Here is a 27,166-nt window from a genome sequence, read left to right on the forward strand (position 1 = left end):
AAGGACCATTCCAAGTACTCCTCACTACTGAAACAGCAGTAAGAACAGTGGAAAAAGGTTGGACTCACTACCCCCGGCTAAAGGGACCAGTTAAACGCCCACCGGCAGAGCTGGTAGAACAGTGGTAGACCGTACATTCTACTGACAGCTCGCTGTGAATAACCCTAAAAAGACAATAAGCCGTGGGTTGGGGCGAGATCCAGTTGGGAGCTATAAATATGCGTAGGCCATGAATTTTAAGAAGCATTTTGTGATGATACTGGTCATAGGGGCGGTGTTGCGCTTCCCACTAGGAAGCTGGAGTGCACACCCAGATTACCCGGTTAGGTTTATCATAAATATCACCAAAGGAGATACCCCACGGACCGTACGCTTTGATGCCTGTTGAGTACTGAAGTGTGGGGATCTAGAGGCCCAAAGACAGTTGAGTGGTGAAAACAAGTACCTGTGCGCAGAAATTTGGAGGGTCACAGGGAGATATCCTGAAGCTGCGCCTTAGGAACAATGGAGTGAAGTGTGGTAGACCATCCGTGGCCAAGTGGAGGCTGGTAGCACGATACCCTCAGGGCAGCGGAATGCTGTGTCCATGCACCCATCCCTTGTGTGCTGGCCTGTGCCGCTCCCTCTGGAGGCTGTGCAGGCTCAGGGCCAGCTGCAGTCTCTAGGGACCTGCCTGGCACTGGCAGCAGGGCACTACTGCTCCTTCTGCCCCATGATGCAGGAGCAGCGGAAAGCCCTGCGCAGAGCCCTGAGCACCCTCCTGAAGCGGGAGGGCTGTCGCTTTTGAACCGGGGCATGCGGGAGGGTGACGATGCCTGTGGGGGGAAGGAGAGCTGTAGGTGAGGGGCTGGGCGGGCAACAGGCAATCTCCTGCCAGCCCGCCACCACCAAGGGCTTCAGCCAGGGAGGGATGGCTGGGGCACGGCCAGTCCCCATGTGCGCAGTGCTGCCGGCCTGCCCTGGGTGCCACTCGCCAGGCTGGCTGGGCCAGGCTGGCCCTTGATTTGTGGACCTACCTGGGGCATCCTGGGCCATGTACCTGCAGCAATAAGAGGGCTGTGCCTCATCTCTGTGCTCAGCGGGCACCTGCATGGGAAGAGCAAGAGCAGAGGCAGGTGAGGGAGGGGATGTCAGCAGGACAGCACGGAGAGCACCCAGCATCTCCTGCCACGTGCAGCCCGGGTGTAGCCTTGGCATGCCTGGTGCTGGCCAAGTGTGCCTGCCTCACCTGGTGCTGAGGGTCCCGAGCCACGGGAGAAGCAGCTGCGTCTCCTTCTTTGTCTTCTGCTGTGACAAGAGGGGCAGTGCTGGCCTCAGCCCAGGGCTTTGCAGTCGAGGGAAACTCAGTGTGTTGGGGTCCTGCAGTTGGTGGTACTCCTGTCCTCATGCCTGTGCTTTGTGCCAGGTCGCTCTGGATGACAAGCACAGCATTGATGGCCGCCTCCCTCATGATGCTCGGGGCTGCCTTGTCCTGAGCGACCTCGTGAGCTGTGGTGTGCAGGGCAGGTGCCTGGCACTCTGGGAGTGCTGCAGGGGCAAACTGGGGTGCGCCGGATTCTGCTGGAGGGTTTTCAAGCGCTGATGGAGCTACTTCACCCTTGTCCACTGCCACGGAGACGATGGCTGTGCTGGCCCCTTTGTGATGGTGTTCAGCCGTGGATGGGACCATGTCTTCTCCGTGCTGGCATGCTGCTGGAGCCAGAGGGGCTGTGACAGCCTCTCCCTGAGGCTCTGCAGCCAAGGGAGACTCTGTGTCCCGAGGTACTGCAGGTGTTTTTGCTGCCGTCTCTGCACCTGTGCCTTGTGCCAGGTCGCTCTGGATGACAAGCACGGCGTTGATGGCCGCCTCCCTCATGATGCTCGGGGCTGCCTTGTCCTGAGCGACCTCGTGAGCTGTGGTGTGCAGGGCAGGTGCCTGGCACTCTGGGAGTGCTGCAGGGGCAAACTGGGGTGTGCCGGATTCTGCTGGAGGGTTTTCAAGCGCTGACGCAGCCACTTCACCCTTGTCCACTGCCACGGAGACGATGGCTGTGCTGGCCCCTTTGTGATGGTCTTCAGCCATGGGAGGGACCATGTCTTCTCCATGCAGGCATGCTGCTGGAGTCAGAGGGGCTGTGACAGCCTCTCCCTGAGGCTCTGCAGACAAGGGAGACTCTGTGTCCCGAGGTACTGCAGGTGTTTTTGCTGCCGTCTCTGTACCTGTGCCTTGTGCCAGGTCGCTCTGGATGACAAGCACGGCGTTGATGGCCGCCTCCCTCATGATGCTCGGGGCTGCCTTGTCCTGAGCGACCTCGTGAGCTGTGGTGTGCAGGGCAGGTGCCTGGCACTCTGGGAGTGCTGCAGGGGCAAACTGGGGTGTGCCGGATTCTGCTGGAGGGTTTTCAAGCGCTGACGCAGCCACTTCACCCTTGTCCACTGCCACGGAGACGATGGCTGTGCTGGCCCCTTTGTGATGGTCTTCAGCCGTGGATGGGACCATGTCTTCTCCGTGCTGGCATGCTGCTGGAGCCAGAAGGGCTGTGATGGCCTCTCCCTGAGGCTCTGCAGCCAAGGGAGACTCTGTGTCCCGAGGTACTGCAGGTGTTTTTGCTGCCGTCTCTGCACCTGTGCCTTGTGCCAGGTCGCTCTGGATGACTAGCTCAATGTTGATGACTACCCCCTTCATAACGCTCAGGTCTGCGTCCTGCAGAGCGACCTCATGGGCTGTGATGCTGTGCAGGGCAGGTGCCTGGCATTCTGGGAGTGCTGCAGGGGCAAACTGGGGTGCGCCGGATTCTGCTGGAGGGTTTTCATGCACTGACACAGCTACTTCACCCTTGTCCGCTGCCACGGAGACGATGGCTGTGCTGGCCCCTTTGTGATGGTCTTCAGCCATGGGAGGGACCATGTCTTCTCCGTGCTGGCATGCTGCTGGAGCCAGAGGGGCTGTGACGGCCTCTCCCTGAGGCTCTGCAGCCAAGGGAGACTCTGTGTCCCGAGGTACTGCAGCTGTTTTTGCTGCCATCTCTGCACCTGTGCTTTGTGCCAGGTTGCTGTGCGGGGCCGGTACCTGGCACTCTGGTTGTGCTGCAGGGATCTGGTCACTGAAGACAGGAGAAGCTGATGCCTTTGCCTCCTCCTGTGCTGTGGGAGTGAGAGATGCGAGGTGCCCCTCTTCCTCTGGAGAGCCAGCCAGGGCAGAAGCTGCCGGCTCGGCATCCACAAGACCAGCCAGGGCAGGAGACGCACTCTGCAGGTGGCCATCTTCCTCTGCAGCACCCTCCGTGGCTAGGCTGCTGGGCCAGCTTGTCCCCTCCTGGTAACCAGCGCTGGGGTCCTGGAACAGCTCTGGGACCGAGGGGTTGATCCATATGGTGAGGATGGTGGCGCGTCTCCGCTCCTCCTCAGCCAAGGCCTTGCGCTTGTCCTGTGGTGCCGGCAGGACTGTCCCCGCTGCTGCCCCAGCCCCCTGATTCCTGTGGCACTTGACACGCACCACTGGTGTTGCCAGGTCGTCCTGTGCCGCTAGTCCTTGGTGCCCTGACCTTGTGTCCCTGCCCAGGGCAGCTGGCGCAAGGGCCCCGCTGGGAGCACTGGTGCCGCACAGTGCAAGGGGCTCAAGCGTGGGCCGAGCTGCAGGGGCCTTGCTGCCGTTGGTTGCCCAGAGCTCGTCTGTTGTTTGCGTCGTCGCCACAGCCCTGTGGTGTGCATGGCTGCGTGGTGACGCCAGCTGCTGGCTGGGTCCCTGGCTTGGGCCGAAAACGTTGTGCAGGACCTCGTTTGCGATGCCCCGGGCGATATCCCTGGTAGCTCCGGTGTAGGCTATGGGGACGTGTGGAGCAGGCCTCCAGCTCCTCACCCTCGCAGTGCTGCCCCACTCACTGCAGATGCCCTGAGCCGGTGGGACTGGCTGTTGGTACCTGCGGGCTACAGTGCTGATGGCTGGTTCCCAGCCCCTGGCAAGAGATGGAGAAGGTGCCACTGGCAGAGGAGGTAGCCTGCATCTAGTGCTGGTGGGTGCTGGTATCTGAGCTGCAGTAGGTGCTGCTGCCTCCCTGGGGTGAGTCTCCTGTGGTGCCTGTCTGTGCACCAGGCTGTCCATCTGCAAGAGAAGCCGAGGAGAGAGGCTGCATGACTGTGGCCCTTGTCTCCACGTCCCACCTGGAAGAGCTTCTGTGGCCAAGCTCCTCTGCCAGCCTCCCTGGGCAGCGCTCATCCCCCTGGGCCAGGGCTGGTCCCCCTGCAGCCCATGCGACTCCTGGGCGCAGCCCTGGGATGCCCAGGCCCAGCCTGTGACAGGGGCTGAGCCCGCCTGTCCCCTTGCACGCCTCCCGCCTGCCTGCCGGCAGCTCCCCGGAGGGGAAGATGTTTCGCCCTGTCTCCCGCAGGCTCCTTACCTGTGTGCGGCAGCTCCCAGTGGCCTGTGAGCTCCTGGGGCAGGGGAGTGGTGGCAGCCTGACCCTATGGAGGGAAAAGGCTGGGCTCTGCCTGCCCTCCGGTGCTGCCTCTGGCAGCCTGTGGGCCACCTGCGGGCAGGAGGAGGAGAAGAGACATGGGATGGAGGGAAAGGTGTAGGATGGAGGTGGCTGCCTTGGTGTAGCAGCCCCCAGGGTGCCAGCAAGCCTGGCCCCAGCACAAAGGCAGCTCCGCACAGCGCCCTCCCACCACCGGCCTCTCCCTCCTGCCCTGTTCCTCACCTGGTGGCTCTTTGTCAGGCTCAGCCGCCCCTTGGTGCGGCGGGAGAGGGGGTTTGCCTCCTCTTCCATGGCGTTCAGCGTCCTGAGCTGTACAGCTGCTGTGGGCACCCAGGGGAGATGCTGCCTCCTGAGGGAGCTGCTCTCCTGGGAATGGGTGCCCCCGGGGCTCCTGCTCCTTAAATACCCCCACAGTCACCATGGCCCCCCACGTCACAATGGCCTCTGAGCATAATGCAGTGACCCCATCACAAAGCGATAGCGGTCGCCGTGGAGATGCCCGTGCCCATGACAAACTGGAACTGTCTAGAACTGTCAAGTACTGAAGCGTGGGGATCGAGAGGCCAAAGATAGTTGAGTGGTGAAAACAAGTACCGGTGCCAAGAAATTTGGAGGGTCACAGGGAGATATCCTGAAGCTGCGCCTTAGGAACAATGGAGCGAAGTGTGGTAGACCGCCCAAATTGGAGTGTGAACCGTTGATGACCTAGGCGGGTGATATGGCTAACCTAATGTATGGAATAGGAGCCGATGTGTCTGGAAGAGATCCAAGGGGAAGATTTAGAATAGACATACTAGAAAACAGGAGTTAAGCAGAAGGGACGACTATGACTACTAAACTCCCAGTAGTACAACAGTGGGGACCACCAAATGATCCACCTTTGGTAACGGTTACCGAGATTAAAGATCTTAGACAAACATTTGACATTGAAACAGGGTACTGCGAGACGAATGCTTGGGTAGAATGGGTAAAATATACCATTAATAGTTTGAACCAAAGCAATTGCTATGCTTGCGCCTCAGGAAGGCCTACAGCACGCATCATCCCTTTTGCCTTAGGGCGGATGAAAGATTCCATAGGGGTGTGGCATACAATAGCATTATACCACGAAAAGACTGCCTGGGGAGATGAGACTTGTCATTCACTTTCTTTACTGTTTTCCTGCCTTGGAGTCTAGAAATCTTAAAATGCCACCAGTATTTTCCACAGCAATTGGTAACCATCCAGTGTGCCTCTCACAGCGGGGTGTGAATGCTACCAAACCTGTGGGGGAATTTACCCTGTGCGTTGGAATTCTGAATGTGACCAAGGATGTAAGAGGAAACTACTCAGCGATACGAGGGCCTCAGGCTGATCTCTGGTGGTATTGTGGAGGGAGGACCTTGCGATCCGTATTGCCGGCTAACTGGAAAGGTACGTGTGGAATAGTACAATTGGCAATACCATTCACCTTAGCATTTGAAAAAGGAACAAGATCCCTGAGCTCAGGCAATAGAGTGAAAAGACGTTTAGGTATATCCTTTGATGAACGGATACATATAGATACCATTGGAGTCCCTAGAGGAGTCCCAGATGAATACAAAGCAAGGAATGAGGAGTAGGATTCGAATCTGTCTTTGGTAGCTATAAACAAAAATGTAGATTGGATAAATTATATTTACTATAACCAACAGAGGTTTATTAATTATACCAGAGATGCATTAAAAGGAATAGTGGACCAATTGGATGCAACCAGCCGAATGGCATGTGAGAACAGGATTGCCCTGGACATGATCTTAGTGGAGAAGGGAGGTGTGCGTGTAATGTTAGGAAATTGGTGCTGTGCCTTTATCCCAAACAATACATCTCCAGATGGTACTATAACTAAAGCCCTTCAAGGGCTTGCCACTGTAGCTGAGGAGTTAGCTGAGAACTCTGGAATAGACACCTCACTGACAGGTTGGCTGGATTCCTGTTTTGGAAAATGGAAAGATACGGTGACATCAGTATTGCCTTCTCTTATAATAGCAGCAGGAGTCTTAGTGGCTGTAGGATGCTGTATCATTCCCTGTGTGTGAGGATTAGTTCAACGATTAATTGAAACTGCCCTAACAAAACGAATGGAAGTAGACCCTCCCCCATACCCTGGGAAAAGAACAAGAAAGAGGAAGACAAAAATGTGAACCGATGCTTGCAAATTTAGAAGCTTCTTATGGGACTGTACCCTGATAAGTAAGTGCAAAAAGCAATAAACGTAGAAAATGAAAGGGGAGGGATTGTAAGAAAAATCTAAGTATTATTTTTGCAGAGGAACAACTTGGCCAGTCTCCTGCCCTGCTCACTCCTATTGCAGTCTTCCCATTGTGGAGTTTAGTCTTTGTGGATGGTGAAGAGCTTTGCTACTTCATTGAGATTGTCATGCTCCTCCCCATCCTCGATGATCTGAAGGCAGGAAGAATGCATTAAAACCTGCACGAACTATAAACACTGTCTTGGGCGTATTTTTCTTTCTACGCTCTCTTTAGGAATGGGGAAAATGCCCTGGCTGCCAGTATTCCTAAACGCATGCTTGAATTTCCTGAATAAATAAGCTGCAGCTCTTGTGGCGAGTATGGGGAGTCTTGCTTAAGTGAATGCTCCATGGAAAGCTAGACAAGGAGAAGTTGGCTGTGTGAGACTGAGCAAGCAACTGACTATGGGATTTTCTGATATCCTAAACCCCAAAGCGTTTAGCAAACATATTAGGTCAGTGAAGCAAAACAGAGGTGCGGATGTTTCACTAGTCTGTTCAATTTGTTGATATGTGTGACCTGTTCACGGAGGAAGAAAAAAAAAAAAGGAATAAAAAGAATGTTTCCCACCACTGAACTGGTTCCTCTCGGGGCTGTGTTGTGATTTGGCTGTAGCTGGCTCGCAGAAATCTAAGGGAGAATAAAAAAGAACTCAATCCCTGTGTGGCTGAGAAGGGGTTAGCTGGCATGCCACGAGGAAAGAATTTCCTTTATGGCCTTCTGGATAGGCAACCAAGCAGAAGGGAGAAGGAAGAAGTGTGTGGGTGGGATATTGGCTTTTCTTCCTCAAGGCATGTCCCAAGCTAAGATGGGAGGGAATCAAGGAAGGAGGGGACACTAGGCTGAGCTGTTCAGACAGATGCAGTAAGCATTTGAGCAAGGTAGAGCAGGAGAGAAATAAATGTTACTCTGGGGCTTCCTTTGAGCTGGGGGACTTAAGACGCTTTCCCACATTGCATAGCTTGCTGCAGCCCTATCTAGTCTCATCATCCTTGATTGTCATTTATGCTAACGTGCTATCCTGTGGAAAACAGTACGGTATCTCAAATGCCTTCTGTCGAGTGCCTGTAAAAAAGAAGAAGAAAAAAAAAGGTATCTTGTAGTCTTGATTGTGGTTTCCTTTGTAGCCTTAGAGTTATTAACCTGGTCAGTGAACTGAAGTAGTCTCCTCCCATGGCAAATACGTTTCTTTCCACCCTGTTGCTGGTACCACAGAGTACGGGTGCGTTCTTCTGCATGTAACTCGATTCTCATGCCAGTCAGCAACACCACCACATTTTGTTCCAATATTTTGCTGAGAGATAAGGGGGCTGCTTAAATGAGCTGGGAGAAGTGGAGCTTGCTACGACCGTACAAAATTTGGTTGAACTTTGCTTTGACTTCAGGTGGCCAGTGGCCAGATAGGCTATGCTGGTCACATTTCTTCTTTCTCTTCAGTAGCGGTGTAAACACTTTAAATTTTGAGCTTTTACATTCTTGTCTATTAATCTGGGTTATTTGGTGCAAACCAGACATCTTATATTGAAAGGTGAATTAGAGAGTAGTCACCCTGTGAAATTAAGAATTTCAAGGTGATGATGACCATCAGGTCCAGATAACTGACTGACGGTATTGTGGTTGTGGACATAACACTTGGAACAGTCGAATTTCACTTCTGGAAGTACTAACTGATCTGTGCTGTAAGTGGGAAGCAATGTTTTTCTTACCATTTAAACATCAGCAATTTGTCACTATATTTCAGCCTTCACCCAGTTAACCCTGGTGCTAAGTGGGGACTACTGACTGCTCAGGCACTGCTCCGGATGGGCTGGAAGGGCAAGACTCGGGGATGGCTGGGGTTAAGCCATCTTGTCTCCTTTGGGAGGAGGAAGGGAGCTTGCTTCGGATCCACAAAATGATTTACTTACTTTGTTTTATAAAATAATACTCCACCTGCTGTCCTTACAAGGCAGAATAGTCAGTGTTTTACAGCGCTGGGCTGTAGGAGGTGTTACTTGCTGTTTCAAAAGAGCTGATGCTTGGTAGGTACGGGTGGCAGAAGTGTAGCTTTCTCAAAGACTATTTTGGGAAGCCGACCCGTGCTCTAGGGAGCTCATTTTATTAGAATCCCGATCTCAGCTTAATTTTACACAGTATGTGCTTTTACTCTGAAATGCCTCCAGTGTGCAGTTTTGTTTATCTATCTTGTGTGTGTTTGCAAGGCATACATTTGGACACAAATCTGACATCTAGTACGGAAAACTGGCAAAAGAAATAGGAACTGTATTCAGATCAACAGTTAGAAATAGAATGCAAGATGTTGTTAATGACACTTGAGCAAAACAAACAAAAAACCTATAAAAAAATGAGGTAACGCATACTGTGTGGTGGCAAGCGGATTCAGTGTTTAAGCTCGCTTAGCAGGAAATACTAACAAGAATTATCCTGGGAAGGTTTATAATGTATTTTTCCTTCAAGACTACTTTTTAGAGTGTGTTCACATCTTGTAAACTTCTACTTTAGGTGGGGAGGAGACAGTAAGAAATGGTGTGACAGTGCTCAGATGTCGATGAAATTATCAGACTGGAGGAATGCTGCTGCCTCTTCCTTTCCTTTCGTTCTGCTGGTACCCCAAGTGTCTAATGCTGAAAAATAAAAATACTTCAGTCATTTTTCCCACAGGAGACGGATTATATTAGTGTGATTTTTAGCCTCCTCTTAATAAACTAAGGCAAGTCGGGGATGGTGTAAAGGCTTCTTAAAACTCATTAGATGGATGAGGAGAGAAGGATCCTCTGTAGAGCTGAGGCAGAATTTTCTCGCCTATTTTGGTCTCATCACTTTTTGGCCACTCTTGCTTACCAGAGCACTCACGCCACCGTCGGGCCTGGTACGTTAATTGACATTGAAACTGTCGAAGAGGAAGGCTGTGGAAGTTGTGCGAGATAAAATATGCACTGCAGTTTGTGGATTTTCCTGTAGTAACTGTGTGCCATCTGCGCGTTAATCTCACTCCAAAAGTTTCTAGCGTGTTAGGGCTGCAAAACGTTTGTTTTTAATGGTGTTGATATTAATGAAGAAGCTTGCTTGGCTCCAAAGGGATTTAATTGATCAGTAGAGACAGCATCGGGAACTTCATTTATTGCATCCTGTGGTTATAGACTGACTGAATTTAGCCTAAAATAGAAGACTAACGTAAGTTGTTGTTGGCTGCATTGGCTGTGACGGGGTTTTTGAGGGCGTACTTAAACGGAGGCTTCCCTCTTGCACTAATGGTGCAATTTACCCCTTGCCTAATCCTTTCCCATTCTCCATTTCCTCCATCAGAGCAGTGTGTGTCTCTCCATACTGCCTTCCTCTGCCGCGAGCCCAAAGCTATGACTCGGGAGAATGACAGCTGATGTGGGCTCTGTTTTGCAGCCAGGCAGCTGCTGGGGTTTGCTTGTCTGGTGAACAGCAGGTGGGGAATTGTTAGGCTAGGCTGCAGCTTGCATTCATGGCATAACCACTGGCACTTACACGCCTCCTGATTTTATATTTTATTTTATTTTATATTTTATTTTATATTTTATTTTATATTTTATTTTATTTTATATTTTATTTTATTTTTTGAAATCAGACTTGAGTGCCCTGCCATCTGTATTGCAGTTTTGTTCACGACAGTTCTGTGGCGTAGGGGAATATGAAGGATGCCCTGAAGCACCCCCATATGTGCAGAGCGACTTTGACGCAAAACCGCCGCACGCTGTATGCTGAACTTCCAGGTATTCAGTTCCACCGGTGGCATTCACAAGCTCATTTGGGTGCCTGCATTCCTTGAGTGTCTAGGATTGGAGTTGAACAGGTTAGGAAGTTGGCTATTAGCAAAAATGCTATTGATCAAAAACAATTTGCCAAAATTAAAAAAGAATGTTGAGCAGATATATTATCTGGATGAAAACTAAGACTAACAAAGAATGTATCAGCTAAAATGTTAATCATAAATTATGCTTTCACATCCACTGTCCGGACTGACAAGTGCAGTTGTATCTGCTGAGTCGAGCCTTCTCTGTTTCTTTGTAACTTAACTATTTTCTGGGCTTGAGTTTACAGATCTTAAGACTGGAAGGACTTCTTGCATTGTCCATCCTGTTTTTCGCTCCCACTGCTGAAGCACTGCACTCACTAATATGTTAGTGTTTGGGAAAAAAAAAAAACAACAAAAAAACCCAAAACAACAAAACCCACTTCAAACTCACCCCCCTGCCTGAATCTGGCATCTGCATGAATTCTGATGCAATCATTAAAATGGCCTTCAACAGCGCAGTCTTCTCTGCTGAGGCAACTCTCTGCCAGTTTTACTACAATGCAGTCGTGTGAATGTAGGGGAGAGAGAGGAGATCTCTGACAATGTGATTAATTATAAAATAATTTGCTAGCATATCTACTGATGTTTCCCTGTTAATTCACATTTTGAAGTGAAAACAAGGAGAAGCCATTTCATCTAATGCAACGTACTAATTTAAAGCCTACTCTCCTTAGGTTGTGGATATTTGAAAAAAAAAAAAAAAATTCCATTTACATTGGATCTCTAGAGACTGCTGCGTCCCAGAGTAACTTATGAAATTTCAGTTTAAAAATTATGAACAAACAGTGTAGCTTAATGTAATGTTTCTTTGTCTGCCCAAAGAGATTAACGCAAGGCTCGGTTGTTAGAACATGTTAATCACTGGCAACGGCGGTTTCAAAACAAATGTCCTTTACGCCTCGCTTATATATCCTACAGCATCTGAAGAGTGCTCTCCCCGTTATTTACTTCCCCTGCTGCTGCTAAGAAATAGCTTGTATTTGCTAGATGCCTTTCACAGTGAAAGGTCCGACTCTAGGAGGCGTGCAGTGGTTATGGATAACATGAATTCACCCATCCTTGCGACGGAGCCAGCTGTAGAGCTGAAAAAGTGCCACACGTTTCAGCAATGAGCAAACAATTTCAGGTAAAATAGCCAAAAATGGAGCTTTTATAACCCCTTTAGCTCAAGCTTTCTAGTATTTTCTGTCCTGGACAAGACATCTGGCACGTGCTGTAATGCTCGTAAGTCTCAGCCTCGCAAATACTGTTTTCTATTGTAGCAGCTTTATGCTTTACAAAATGATTTGTAAAAGTAATCAAACAGCACCTCAATTACAGATTGGAAGATTCACACTTACTATAAGGTATCCTAAATCTATACGTTTGAGCGAAAGCACAGGTCTCAAATGAGTACATGTACGTATAAGCAAAAGCATGTAAGCTCGCCGAGACAAACGGCTCCGGCGCTGGCACGGCGGCAGCGCGGCCGGGCGATCGCGGCGAACAGGGGCTTTTCCCGGGATTCCCGAGGCCGGGACGAGCCCGGTCAGCGGCAGGGACGCGCAGCTGGCGCGAGAGCGGCTGACGAGGGAGGGGCGGGGCCTGCAGCGGCCACACCCAGCCCCTTAAAAGGCGGTCGCAGGGCGCGCGGCGGCGAGGACGTGTCACGTCAGGCGGGGCGCGGTGTGGCGGTTCGGGGGGCAGTTTGCGCGGGAAGGGCGCGGAGGGCTCGGGAGGGGAGCTCAGCCATGGTCCCTACCCGAAAGATGCAGCTTCCTGCGACTTCTGCACTTGCCAGAGCAGACGTAGCCATACGAACTGAGCTCCCGTGGAAGCGTGCGGCCACCCGGGCCTCTGGCGGCAGGGAGTGCCTTAACCTCTCGGGGCTAGTGGACGGTAGAAGACGTGACAGCCGTATGAGGTGCGACCAGGTGCATGATCTACTCAGCCTGGTAGCAGAGCTAAAAGAGGAAGTAGAAAGGCTGTGGAGCATCAGGGAGAGTGAGAAAGAAATTGATAGGTAGAATCAGACTCTGACCTCCCTGAGTGAAAAACCAGAAGAGCCACCAAAAAAAAACCCGAGCTGAAGGAGATCTGGTACCTTCCCCCTGCCACACTGAAGGCAGTGGACAAAAGGAGGCTAGTGAATGGAGACTAGTCCGTACTAGGGGAGGCTGTTATAGATTGTGGCCCAATAATTGACAGGAACCAGTCCAATTAATCAAATTAGTTTATTAAGCAAGCGGCAGCAAGCAAAACAGCACTGGGCGGCCGGGGAGTCTTTGCTCCGCCAACGGCGCACATCCACTTCCCGAAAGTAGTTGATTATACACTCTTCTGGTTCCCGTATATGTGTCAATCCTGGTATATTCTGTGTCTGAGCGACGTGTTGCTAGGGGGTCGGTCTTGTCCCGCCTCCTGATGGTGGTGGGGCTGAAGGCTCCTCATCTTTATCAGTGTCCTTGGGGAGACTCTTTTCAGCTTATCTCACAACTTAGCTCTTCCCTTTAAAGTGTTAAAACACACCAGATGCCTGTGATTTAGGCCTTGAGGTGTCAAAGTGCCCCAGACAGCACACCGGATGCCTGTGATTTAGGCCTTGAGGTATCAAAGTGCACCAGATAGCACGCTGGATGCCTGCGATTTAAGTATGTGAAGAGTCGAAACAGTGTAAGTTTTCACCAGCCTTTAAGAAAGCCTGATTTGATTAACGAACATGATTCTATTTATTACAGAGGCAAACAAACTCTCTCCTTGCCCACATCCCATAACCAGGTGCCTCTGCATAACAGGTATGAGGCTCTTGAGGAGACAGGCCAACCCGTGGATGACATGGAAGATGGTTTGGCTACACCAGAAGAGATGCCAGGACCAGTAAGGCCTACCCCCAGTTTAAAAACTGCCTCCACAAGGAAGAAGAGGCAGGTTATAGTAGTAGGAGACTCCCTTCTGAGGGGAACAGAAGGCCCAATATGCCGGGCAGACCCTCTTGACCAGGGAAGCATGCTGCCTCCCCGGGGCCCCGGTCAGGGAGGTCACTCAAAAACTTCCCAGCCTGGTTTGGCCCTCGGACTACTACCTGCTGTTGCTCTTTCATGTGGGTGGTGACGAGGTGGCAACACATAGCCCAAGAACAATCAAAAGAGACTTCAGGGCCTTGGGAAGGTTAATAAGGGAGTCTGAAGCCCGGGTTATCTTTTCTTCTGTTCTCCCAGTTACAGGCAGGGACACTGTAAGAAACAGACGTGTGCAATCTATCAACACGCGGCTCCCTGGCTGGTGTCACTGCCACAGTTTTGGTTTTTTGGACAATGAGATGGCCTACACAGCACCAGGCTTGTGGCATCGGATGGGGCTCATCTTTCTGAAAGGGGGAAGAGGGTGTTTGCTCATGAGCTAGCGGGGCTCATTGACTAGGCTTTAAACTGGCCTTACTGGGGGAGGGGGATGCTACCCGGCTTGCTCGTGACAAGCTGAGGGACAATGCTCCAAGGTCTGAGGGGGGTGGGTGACTAGTGAGGGCCCTCAGCCTGTTGCTCCGAGACGTGCTGGGTATGCCGCAGCACACTTGAAGTCTCCTGGGGATGAGCCAGGGGCTCCTGAGAAGATAGGAACTGTGGGGAGTCACAGATGAAACACCCCAGAGGAAGACCACCTGAAGAGCAGCATGAAGGAAAAGCAGCCGCTCCAGGCAGTGAGACAGATTCATTGGGCGCCCATCTGAAATGCCTTTACGCAAATGCACGTAGCATGGGAAATAAGCAAGAGGAGTTGGAGGTCTGTGCACGCCTCCAGGGCAACAATCTTATCGGCATCGTAGAGACATGGTGGGATGGCTCTTATGATTGGAGCGTTGGAATGGACGCATACCGACTCTTCAGGAAGGGCTGGCTGGGAAGATGAGGAGGGGGTCTTGCCCTCTATGTCAATGAACAGCTGTAGTCCATGGAGCTCCACCTGGGGCTGGATGAAGACCCAACAGAGAGCTTATGGGTCAAGATTAAAGTGAACGCAGGGGCAGGTGATGTTACAGTAGAGATCTGCATGGGCCACCTGACCAGGACGACGGAGCGGATGAGGCCCTCCATAGACAGATAGAGCGCCATCGCGTTCACAGACCTTGGTCATCATGGAAAATAAGGAGGCGACTGGTGACAGCCAATATGGCTTCACCAAAGACAAATCGTGCCTGACAAATTTGGTGGCCTTCTATGATGTTGCCACAGCACTGGTGGATAAGGGAAGAGCAACCGACGTCATCTACCTGGACTTATGCAAAGTGTTTGACGCTGTCCCACACGACATCCTGGTCTCTAAATTGGAAAGGCATGGATTTGATGGACGGACTGCTCAGTGGGTAAGGAACTGGCTAGATGGCTGCACTCAAAGGGTTGCGGTCAATGGCTCAATGTCCACGTGGAAACCAGTGACGAGTGGCATTCCTCAGGGGCCAGTACTGGGACTAGTGCTGTTCAACATCTTTGTTGGTGACATGGACAGTGGGATTGAGTGCACCCTCAGCAAGTTTGCTGATGACACCAAGCTGTGTGGCACAATTGACACACTGGAGTGAAGGGATGCCATCCAGAGGGACCTGTACAGGCTTGAGAGGTGGGCCCCGTGTGAACCTCATGAAGTTCAACCAGGCCAAGTGCAAGGTCCTGCACCTGGGTCATGGCAATCCCAGGCACAAATAGAGGTTGGGCGGAGAATGGCTTGGGAGCAGCCCTGAGGAGAAGGACTTGGGGGTGCTGGTGGACGAGAAGCCGAGAAAGTCAACCGCATCCTGGGCTGCATCAAAAGAAGTGTGGCCAGCAGGTGGAGGGGGGTGATTCTTCCCCTCTGCTCTGCTCTGGTGAGACCCCACCTGGAGTACTGCATCCAGCTTTGGAGTCCTCAGCACAAGAAGGACATGGACCTGTTGGAACGGGTCCAGCAGAGGGCCACGAAGATGATCCAAAGGCTGGAGCACCTATGCTATGAAGACAGGCTGAGAGAGTTGGGGTTGTTCATCCTGGAGAAGAGAAGGCTCCGAGGAGACCTTATAGCAGCCTTCCAGTACCGAAAGGAGGCCTACAGGAAGGATGGGAAGAGACTCTTTATCAGGAAGTGTAATGGCAGGACATGGGGTAACGGTTCCAACCCAGACCATTCTATGATTCTATATTTGCACATCCCCCCCTCCTCCAGGTCTTTGATTGCTAGAATCAAAATCTCGTAGTAGCAGGCAACTCTAACAAGTCGACAGGTAGCCCTTTTAACTCCTAGGTGTGCAGGGACCATCCACCTCCTTAAAGGCCAGTCACTTGGGCTCCAGGGGAATTGGGGGTGACAGTGGTGGTCCTGGAGGCTGGGCAGCTCTGGGGAGGGACTAGGGCCAGAGGCCAAAAGTGTAGGCTCTGCTAGGCCTGTAGGAGAGGGAGACTAGGGGCTTTCCAGCTCTGCCTGCTGGCATGGGCCTTGTCTGCACCCCTTTTTCCCTTGAGAGGCGCCAGGCACAGACAAGCACTGTGGTAAAGCTCTCATCTTTTATTGGTCTCAAAAAGCCTCGTCCTGTCTCCAAGTGCACAGTGAAACGCTCCCTCTCCCTCCGTCTCCCACCCCAGTGTGCCGAGCTGCGGCCCATTCCTGCACCCCTTTTAGTTGGCACGCACAGCCCAGAGTTGCCAGAAAGCACCCAAATTCCCACAGGGTGGCTGGAGAGCTGATAACATGCTTCTGACACCATCACACAGCCCAGGTGCAGCAGCATGAGCGACTGCTTCTCCCCACCCACTTCGGGCCGTGCTCTCCAGACGGACATTAGTGCCTTTCCTCCATCGCAGCTCTGCAGGCTTCTCCGCCGTCAACAAAAGGGAAAAACCGACAACAGCAGGCAGCGTACTCCCTTCTGAAAAACTAGCAATGCACAGGTGCAGGAGGAAGGCGTTTAACTTAGAACAGTCTGAATTTATTGGTGCAAACATTGGAACTCTAGGTGACTGGGAATATTCACAAGTACTTGGAGGAAGTTGTCCGAGATGAAGGGGTGCACGCAGCCGGCGTCCGCCGCTGCCTTGCAGTCTTCCCATTCTGGAGTTTAGTCTTCATGGATGTTGAAGAGCTTTGCTACTTCATGGAGATCATCCATGCTCCTCCCCATTCTCGATAATCTGAAGGCAGGAAGAATGCATTGAAACCTGCACGCACTATAAACGCTGTTTTGGGCATAACATGGGCTTATCACACTCCCTGGCTCCCCCCATCATCTGGAAAGGTTCAAAGAATGAATCAAACCATTAAGAGACAACTATCTAAATTAGTTCTTGAGACAAAATTACCACAGATTAAGTGTTTACCAATAGCACTATAGAGAATCCGGACCTCCCCTAGAAAGGATATTGGTCTCTCGCCTTATGAAATGCTTTTTGGACTACCTTACACTGGAGGTAGGGAAGGCGTGCCCACATTTGAAACCAAGGACATGTTCCTTAAGAAACATATACTGGGGCTGTCGTCTTCTCTCTCTTTCCTCAGAACTGAAGGCCTTCTTGCTCAAACTCCGCAGTTGGAATTTGTGGTCCATCCGTATAAACCAGGAGACCGGGTACTAGTCAAATCCTGGAAGGAGAGTAAGCTCCAACCGGAGTGGGAAGGACCATTCCAAGTACTCCTCACTACTGAAACAGCAGTAAGAACAGTGGAAAAAGGTTGGACTCACTACCCCCAGCTAAAGGGACCAGTTAAACGCCCACCGGCAGAGCTGGTAGAACAGTGGACCGTACATTCTACTGACAGCTCGCTGTGAATAACCCTAAAAAGACAATAAGCCGTGGGTTGGGGCGAGATCCAGTTGGGAGCTATAAATATGCGTAGGCCATGAATTTTAAGAAGCATTTTGTGATGATACTGGTCATAGGGGCGGTGTTGCGCTTCCCACTAGGAAGCTGGAGTGCACACCCAGATTACCCGGTTAGGTTTATCATAAATATCACCAAAGGAGATACCCCACGGACCGTACGCTTTGATGCCTGTTGAGTACTGAAGTGTGGGGATCTAGAGGCCCAAAGACAGTTGAGTGGTGAAAACAAGTACCTGTGCGCAGAAATTTGGAGGGTCACAGGGAGATATCCTGAAGCTGCGCCTTAGGAACAATGGAGTGAAGTGTGGTAGACCATCCATGGCCAAGTGGAGGCTGGTAGCACGATACCCTCAGGGCAGCGGAATGCTGTGTCCATGCACCCATCCCTTGTGTGCTGGCCTGTGCCGCTCCCTCTGGAGGCTGTGCAGGCTCAGGGCCAGCTGCAGTCTCTAGGGACCTGCCTGGCACTGGCAGCAGGGCACTACTGCTCCTTCTGCCCCATGATGCAGGAGCAGCGGAAAGCCCTGCGCAGAGCCCTGAGCACCCTCCTGAAGCGGGAGGGCTGTCGCTTTTGAACCGGGGCGTGCGGGAGGGTGACGATGCCTGTGGGGGGAAGGAGAGCTGTAGGTGAGGGGCTGGGCGGGCAACAGGCAATCTCCTGCCAGCCCGCCACCACCAAGGGCTTCAGCCAGGGAGGGATGGCTGGGGCACGGCCAGTCCCCATGTGCGCAGTGCTGCCGGCCTGCCCTGGGTGCCACTCGCCAGGCTGGCTGGGCCAGGCTGGCCCTTGATTTGTGGACCTACCTGGGGCATCCTGGGCCATGTACCTGCAGCAATAAGAGGGCTGTGCCTCATCTCTGTGCTCAGCGGGCACCTGCATGGGAAGAGCAAGAGCAGAGGCAGGTGAGGGAGGGGATGTCAGCAGGACAGCACGGAGAGCACCCAGCATCTCCTGCCACGTGCAGCCCGGGTGTAGCCTTGGCATGCCTGGTGCTGGCCAAGTGTGCCTGCCTCACCTGGTGCTGAGGGTCCCGAGCCACGGGAGAAGCAGCTGCGTCTCCTTCTTTGTCTTCTGCTGTGACAAGAGGGGCAGTGCTGGCCTCAGCCCAGGGCTTTGCAGTCGAGGGAAACTCAGTGTGTTGGGGTCCTGCAGTTGGTGGTACTCCTGTCCTCATGCCTGTGCCTTGTGCCAGGTCGCTCTGGATGACAAGCACAGCATTGATGCCCACCTCCCTCATGATGCTCGGGGCTGCCTTGTCCTGAGCGACCTCGTGAGCTGTGGTGTGCAGGGCAGGTGCCTGGCACTCTGGGAGTGCTGCAGGGGCAAACTGGGGTGCGCCGGATTCTGCTGGAGGGTTTTCAAGCGCTGACGCAGCCACTTCACCCTTGTCCACTGCCACGGAGACGATGGCTGTGCTGGCCCCTTTGTGATGGTCTTCAGCCATGGGAGGGACCATGTCTTCTCCGTGCTGGCATGCTGCTGGAGCCAGAGGGGCTGTGACGGCCTCTCCCTGAGGCTCTGCAGCCAAGGGAGACTCTGTGTCCGGAGGTACTGCAGGTGTTTTTGCTGCCGTCTCTGCACCTGTGCCTTGTGCCAGGTCGCTCTGGATGACAAGCACGGCGTTGATGCCCACCTCCCTCATGATGCTCAGGGCTGCCTTCTGCTGAGCGACCTCGTGAGCTGTGGTGTGCAGGGCAGGTGCCTGGCACTCTGGGAGTGCTGCAGGGGCAAACTGGGGTGCGCCAGATTCTGCTGGAGGGTTTTCAAGTGCTGACGCAGCTACTTCACCCTTGTCCACTGCCACGGAGACGATGGCTGTGCTGGCCCCTTTGTGATGGTGTTCAGCCATGGGAGGGACCATGTCTTCTCCGTGCTGGCATGCTGCTGGAGCCAGAGGGGCTGTGACGGCCTCTCCCTGAGGCTCTGCAGCCAAGGGAGACTCTGTGTCCCGAGGTACTGCAGGTGTTTTTGCTGCCGTCTCTGCACCTGTGCCTTGTGCCAGGTCGCTCTGGATGACAAGCACGGCGTTGATGCCCACCTCCCTCATGATGCTCAGGGCTGCCTTGTCCTGAGCGACCTCGTGAGCTGTGGTGTGCAGGGCAGGTGCCTGGCACTCTGGGTGTGCTGCAGGGGCAAACTGGGGTGTGCTGGATTCTGCTGGAGGGTTTTCAAGCGCTGACGCAGCCACTTCACCCTTGTCCACTGCCACGGAGACGATGGCTCTGCTGGCCCCTTTGTGATGGTCTTCAGCCGTGGATGGGACCATGTCTTCTCCGTGCTGGCATGCTGCTGGAGCCAGAGGGGCTGTGATGGCCTCTCCCTGAGGCTCTGCAGCCAAGGGAGACTCTGTGTCCCGAGGTACTGCAGGTGTTTTTGCTGCCGTCTCTGCACCTGTGCCTTGTGCCAGGTCGCTCTGGATGACTAGCTCAATGTTGATGACTACCCCCTTCACAACGCTCAGGTCTGCGTCCTGCAGAGCGACCTCATGGGCTGTGATGCTGTGCAGGGCAGGTGCCTGGCATTCTGGGAGTGCTGCAGGGGCAAACTGGGGTGCGCCGGATTCTGCTGGAGGGTTTTCATGCACTGACGCAGCTACTTCACCCTTGTCCGCTGCCACGGAGACGATGGCTGTGCTGGCCCCTTTGTGATGGTCTTCAGCCATGGGAGGGACCATGTCTTCTCCATGCAGGCATGCTGCTGGAGTCAGAGGGGCTGTGACAGCCTCTCCCTGAGGCTCTGCAGCCAAGGGAGACTCTGTGTCCCGAGGTACTGCAGCTGTTTTTGCTGCCATCTCTGCACCTGTGCTTTGTGCCAGGTTGCTGTGCGGGGCCGGTACCTGGCACTCTGGTTGTGCTACAGGGATCTGGTCACTGAAGACAGGAGAAGCTGATGCCTTTGCCTCCTCCTGTGCTGTGGGAGTGAGAGATGCGAGGTGCCCCTCTTCCTCTGGAGAGCCAGCCAGGGCAGAAGCTGCCGGCTCGGCATCCACAAGACCAGCCAGGGCAGGAGACGCACTCTGCAGGTGGCCATCTTCCTCTGCAGCACCCTCTGTGGCCAGGCTGCTGGGCCAGCTTGTCCCCTCCTGGTAACCAGCGCTGGGGTCCTGGAACAGCTCTGGGACCGAGGGGTTGATCCATATGGTGAGGATGGTGGCGCGTCTCCGCTCCTCCTCAGCCAAGGCCTTGCGCTTGTCCTGTGGTGCCGGCAGGACTGTCCCCGCTGCTGCCCCAGCCCCCTGATTCCTGTGGCACTTGACACGCACCACTGGTGTTGCCAGGTCGTCCTGTGCCGCTAGTCCTTGGTGCCCTGACCTTGTGTCCCTGCCCAGGGCAGCTGGCGCAAGGGCCCCGCTGGGAGCACTGGTGCCGCACAGTGCAAGGGGCTCAAGCGTGGGCCGAGCTGCAGGGGCCTTGCTGCCGTTGGTTGCCCAGAGCTCGTCTGTTGTTTGCGTCGTCGCCACAGCCCTGTGGTGTGCATGGCTGCGTGGTGACGCCAGCTGCTGGCTGGGTCCCTGGCTTGGGCCGAAAACGTTGTGCAGGACCTCGTTTGCGATGCCCCGGGCGATATCCCTGGTAGCTCCGGTGTAGGCTATGGGGACGTGTGGAGCAGGCCTCCAGCTCCTCACCCTCGCAGTGCTGCCCCACTCACTGCAGATGCCCTGAGCCGGTGGGACTGGCTGTTGGTACCTGCGGGCTACAGTGCTGATGGCTGGTTCCCAGCCCCTGGCAAGAGATGGAGAAGGTGCCACTGGCAGAGGAGGTAGCCTGCATCTAGTGCTGGTGGGTGCTGGTATCTGAGCTGCAGTAGGTGCTGCTGCCTCCCTGGGGTGAGTCTCCTGTGGTGCCTGTCTGTGCACCAGGCTGTCCATCTGCAAGAGAAGCCGAGGAGAGAGGCTGCATGACTGTGGCCCTTGTCTCCACGTCCCACCTGGAAGAGCCTCTGTGGCCAAGCTCCTCTGCCAGCCTCCCTGGGCAGCGCTCATCCCCCTGGGCCAGGGCTGGTCCCCCTGCAGCCCATGCGACTCCTGGGCGCAGCCCTGGGATGCCCAGGCCCAGCCTGTGACAGGGGCTGAGCCCGCCTGTCCCCTTGCACGCCTCCCGCCTGCCTGCCGGCAGCTCCCCGGAGGGGAAGATGTTTCGCCCTGTCTCCCGCAGGCTCCTTACCTGTGTGCGGCAGCTCCCAGTGGCCTGTGAGCTCCTGGGGCAGGGGAGTGGTGGCAGCCTGACCCTATGGAGGGAAAAGGCTGGGCTCTGCCTGCCCTCCGGTGCTGCCTCTGGCAGCCTGTGGGCCACCTGCGGGCAGGAGGAGGAGAAGAGACATGGGATGGAGGGAAAGGTGTAGGATGGAGGTGGCTGCCTTGGTGTAGCAGCCCCCAGGGTGCCAGCAAGCCTGGCCCCAGCACAAAGGCAGCTCCGCACAGCGCCCTCCCACCACCGGCCTCTCCCTCCTGCCCTGTTCCTCACCTGGTGGCTCTTTGTCAGGCTCAGCCGCCCCTTGGTGCGGCGGGAGAGGGGGTTTGCCTCCTCTTCCATGGCGTTCAGCGTCCTGAGCTGTACAGCTGCTGTGGGCACCCAGGGGAGATGCTGCCTCCTGAGGGAGCTGCTCTCCTGGGAATGGGTGCCCCCGGGGCTCCTGCTCCTTAAATACCCCCACAGTCACCATGGCCCCCCACGTCACAATGGCCTCTGAGCATAATGCAGTGACCCCATCACAAAGCGATAGCGGTCGCCGTGGAGATGCCCGTGCCCATGACAAACTGGAACTGTCTAGAACTGTCAAGTACTGAAGCGTGGGGATCGAGAGGCCAAAGATAGTTGAGTGGTGAAAACAAGTACCGGTGCCAAGAAATTTGGAGGGTCACAGGGAGATATCCTGAAGCTGCGCCTTAGGAACAATGGAGCGAAGTGTGGTAGACCGCCCAAATTGGAGTGTGAACCGTTGATGACCTAGGCGGGTGATATGGCTAACCTAATGTATGGAATAGGAGCCGATGTGTCTGGAAGAGATCCAAGGGGAAGATTTAGAATAGACATACTAGAAAACAGGAGTTAAGCAGAAGGGACGACTATGACTACTAAACTCCCAGTAGTACAACAGTGGGGACCACCAAATGATCCACCTTTGGTAACGGTTACCGAGATTAAAGATCTTAGACAAACATTTGACATTGAAACAGGGTACTGCGAGACGAATGCTTGGGTAGAATGGGTAAAATATACCATTAATAGTTTGAACCAAAGCAATTGCTATGCTTGCGCCTCAGGAAGGCCTACAGCACGCATCATCCCTTTTCCCTTAGGGCGGATGAAAGATTCCATAGGGGTGTGGCATACAATAGCATTATACCACGAAAAGACTGCCTGGGGAGATGAGACTTGTCATTCACTTTCTTTACTGTTTTCCTGCCTTGGAGTCTAGAAATCTTAAAATGGCACCAGTATTTTCCACAGCAATTGGTAACCATCCAGTGTGCCTCTCACAGCGGGGTGTGAATGCTACCAAACCTGTGGGGGAATTGACCCTGTGCGTTGGAATTCTGAATGTGACCAAGGATGTAAGAGGAAACTACTCAGCGATACGAGGGCCTCAGGCTGATCTCTGGTGGTATTGTGGAGGGAGGACCTTGCGATCCGTATTGCCGGCTAACTGGAAAGGTACGTGTGGAATAGCACAATTGGCAATACCATTCACCTTAGCATTTGAAAAAGGAACAAGATCCCTGAGCTCAGGCAATAGAGTGAAAAGACGTTTAGGTATATCCTTTGATGAACGGATACATATAGATACCATTGGAGTCCCTAGAGGAGTCCCAGATGAATACAAAGCAAGGAATGAGGAGTAGGATTCGAATCTGTCTTTGGTAGCTATAAACAAAAATGTAGATTGGATAAATTATATTTACTATAACCAACAGAGGTTTATTAATTATACCAGAGATGCATTAAAAGGAATAGTGGACCAATTGGATGCAACCAGCCGAATGGCATGTGAGAACAGGATTGCCCTGGACATGATCTTAGTGGAGAAGGGAGGTGTGCGTGTAATGTTAGGAAATTGGTGCTGTGCCTTTATCCCAAACAATACATCTCCAGATGGTACTATAACTAAAGCCCTTCAAGGGCTTGCCACTGTAGCTGAGGAGTTAGCTGAGAACTCTGGAATAGACACCTCACTGACAGGTTGGCTGGATTCCTGTTTTGGAAAATGGAAAGATACGGTGACATCAGTATTGCCTTCTCTTATAATAGCAGCAGGAGTCTTAGTGGCTGTAGGATGCTGTATCATTCCCTGTGTGTGAGGATTAGTTCAACGATTAATTGAAACTGCCCTAACAAAACGAATGGAAGTAGACCCTCCCCCATACCCTGGGAAAAGAACAAGAAAGAGGAAGACAAAAATGTGAACCGATGCTTGCAAATTTAGAAGCTTCTTATGGGACTGTACCCTGATAAGTAAGTGCAAAAAGCAATAAACGTAGAAAATGAAAGGGGAGGGATTGTAAGAAAAATCTAAGTATTATTTTTGCAGAGGAACAACTTGGCCAGTCTCCTGCCCTGCTCACTCCTATTGCAGTCTTCCCATTGTGGAGTTTAGTCTTTGTGGATGGTGAAGAGCTTTGCTACTTCATTGAGATTGTCATGCTCCTCCCCATCCTCGATGATCTGAAGGCAGGAAGAATGCATTAAAACCTGCACGAACTATAAACACTGTCTTGGGCGTATTTTTCTTTCTACGCTCTCTTTAGGAATGGGGAAAATGCCCTGGCTGCCAGTATTCCTAAACGCATGCTTGAATTTCCTGAATAAATAAGCTGCAGCTCTTGTGGCGAGTATGGGGAGTCTTGCTTAAGTGAATGCTCCATGGAAAGCTAGACAAGGAGAAGTTGGCTGTGTGAGACTGAGCAAGCAACTGACTATGGGATTTTCTGATATCCTAAACCCCAAAGCGTTTAGCAAACATATTAGGTCAGTGAAGCAAAACAGAGGTGCGGATGTTTCACTAGTCTGTTCAATTTGTTGATATGTGTGACCTGTTCACGGAGGAAGGAAAAAAAAAAGGAATAAAAAGAATGTTTCCCACCACTGAACTGGTTCCTCTCGGGGCTGTGTTGTGATTTGGCTGTAGCTGGCTCGCAGAAATCTAAGGGAGAATAAAAAAGAACTCAATCCGTGTGTGGCTGAGAAGGGGTTAGCTGGCATGCCACGAGGAAAGAATTTCCTTTATGGCCTTCTGGATAGGCAACCAAGCAGAAGGGAGAAGGAAGAAGTGTGTGGGTGGGATATTGGCTTTTCTTCCTCAAGGCATGTCCCAAGCTAAGATGGGAGGGAATCAAGGAAGGAGGGGACACTAGGCTGAGCTGTTCAGACAGACGCAGTAAGCATTTGAGCAAGGTAGAGCAGGAGAGAAATAAATGTTACTCTGGGGCTTCCTTTGAGCTGGGGGACTTAAGACGCTTTCCCACATTGCATAGCTTGCTGCAGCCCTATCTAGTCTCATCATCCTTGATTGTCATTTATGCTAACGTGCTATCCTGTGGAAAACAGTACGGTATCTCAAATGCCTTCTGTCGAGTGCCTGTAAAAAAGAAGAAGAAAAAAAAAGGTATCTTGTAGTCTTGATTGTGGTTTTCTTTGTAGCCTTAGAGTTATTAACCTGGTCAGTGAACTGAAGTAGTCTCCTCCCATGGCAAATACGTTTCTTTTCACCCTGTTGCTGGTACCACAGAGTACGGGTGCGTTCTTCTGCATGTAACTCGATTCTCATGCCAGTCAGCAACACCACCACATTTTGTTCCAATATTTTGCTGAGAGATAAGGGGGCTGCTTAAATTAGCTGGGAGAAGTAGAGCTTGCTACGACCGTACAAAATTTGGTTGAACTTTGCTTTGACTTCAGGTGGCCAGTGGCCAGATAGGCTATGCTGGTCACATTTCTTCTTTCTCTTCGGTAGTGGTGTAAACACTTTAAATTTTGAGCTTTTACATTCTTGTCTATTAATCTGGGTTATTTGGTGCAAACCAGACATCTTATATTGAAAGGTGAATTAGAGAGTAGTCACCCTGTGAAATTAAGAATTTCAAGGTGATGATGACCATCAGGTCCAGATAACTGACTGACGGTATTGTGGTTGTGGACATAACACTTGGAACAGTCGAATTTCACTTCTGGAAGTACTAACTGATCTGTGCTGTAAGTGGGAAGCAATGTTTTTCTTACCATTTAAACATCAGCAATTTGTCACTATATTTCAGCCTTCACCCAGTTAACCCTGGTGCTAAGTGGGGACTACTGACTGCTCAGGCACTGCTCCGGATGGGCTGGAAGGGCAAGACTCGGGGATGGCTGGGGTTAAGCCATCTTGTCTCCTTTGGGAGGAGGAAGGGAGCTTGCTTCGGATCCACAAAATGATTTACTTACTTTGTTTTATAAAATAATACTCCACCTGCTGTCCTTACAAGGCAGAATAGTCAGTGTTTTACAGCGCTGGGCTGTAGGAGGTGTTACTTGCTGTTTCAAAAGAGCTGATGCTTGGTAGCTACGGGTGGCAGAAGCAGAAGTGTAGCTTTCTCAAAGACTATTTTGGGAAGCCGACCCATGCTCTAGGGAGCTCATTTTATTAGAATCCCGATCTCAGCTTAATTTTACACAGTATGTGCTTTTACTCTGAAATGCCTCCAGTGTGCAGTTTTGTTTATCTTGTGTGTGTTTGCAAGGCATACATTTGGACACAAATCTGACATCTAGTACGGAAAACTGGCAAAAGAAACAGGAACTGTATTCAGATCAACAGTTAGAAATAGAATGCAAGATGTTGTTAATGACACTTGAGCAAAACAAACAAAAAACCTATAAAAAAATGAGGTAACGCATACTGTGTGGTGGCAAGCGGATTCAGTGTTTAAGCTCGCTTAGCAGGAAATACTAACAAGAAGTATCCTGGGAAGGTTTATAATGTATTTTTCCTTCAAGACTACTTTTTAGAGTGTGTTCACATCTTGTAAACTTCTACTTTAGGTGGGGAGGAGACAGTAAGAAATGGTGTGACAGTGCTCAGATGTCGATGAAATTATCAGACTGGAGGAATGCTGCTGCCTCTTCCTTTCCTTTCATTCTGCTGGTACCCCAAGTGTCTAATGCTGAAAAATAAAAATACTTCAGTCATTTTTCCCACAGGAGACGGATTATATTAGTGTGATTTTTAGCCTCCTCTTAATAAACTAAGGCAAGTCGGGGATGGTGTAAAGGCTTCTTAAAACTCATTAGATGGATGAGGAGAGAAGGATCCTCTGTAGAGCTGAGGCAGAATTTTCTCGCCTATTTTGGTCTCATCACTTTTTGGCCACTCTTGCTTACCAGAGCACTCACGCCACCGTCGGGCCTGGTACGTTAATTGACATTGAAACTGTCGAAGAGGAAGGCTGTGGAAGTTGTGCGAGATAAAATATGCACTGCAGTTTGTGGATTTTCCTGTAGTAACTGTGTGCCATCTGCGCGTTAATCTCACTCCAAAAGTTTCTAGCGTGTTAGGGCTGCAAAACGTTTGTTTTTAATGGTGTTGATATTAATGAAGAAGCTTGCTTGGCTCCAAAGGGATTTAATTGATCAGTAGAGACAGCATCGGGAACTTCATTTATTGCATCCTGTGGTTATAGACTGACTGAATTTAGCCTAAAATAGAAGACTAACGTAAGTTGTTGGCTGCATTGGCTGTGACGGGGTTTTTGAGGGTGTACTTAAACGGAGGCTTCCCTCTTGCACTAATGGTGCAATTTACCCCTTGCCTAATCCGTTC

General features: G+C 52.0%; 2 pseudogenes; both read left to right on the plus strand.

The window, feature by feature from the left end:
• Positions 1-5,280: 5,280 nt before the first annotated feature.
• LOC134516264 (uncharacterized) lies at positions 5,281-16,683 on the plus strand (annotated as a pseudogene).
• A 5,758-nt stretch (positions 16,684-22,441) lies between these two features.
• LOC134516265 (uncharacterized) lies at positions 22,442-26,814 on the plus strand (annotated as a pseudogene).
• Positions 26,815-27,166: the final 352 nt, after the last annotated feature.

The sequence above is a fragment of the Chroicocephalus ridibundus genome, chromosome 5 (genome assembly GCF_963924245.1).
Source record: "Chroicocephalus ridibundus chromosome 5, bChrRid1.1, whole genome shotgun sequence".
In the NCBI taxonomy this organism is placed as follows: domain Eukaryota; kingdom Metazoa; phylum Chordata; class Aves; order Charadriiformes; family Laridae; genus Chroicocephalus; species Chroicocephalus ridibundus.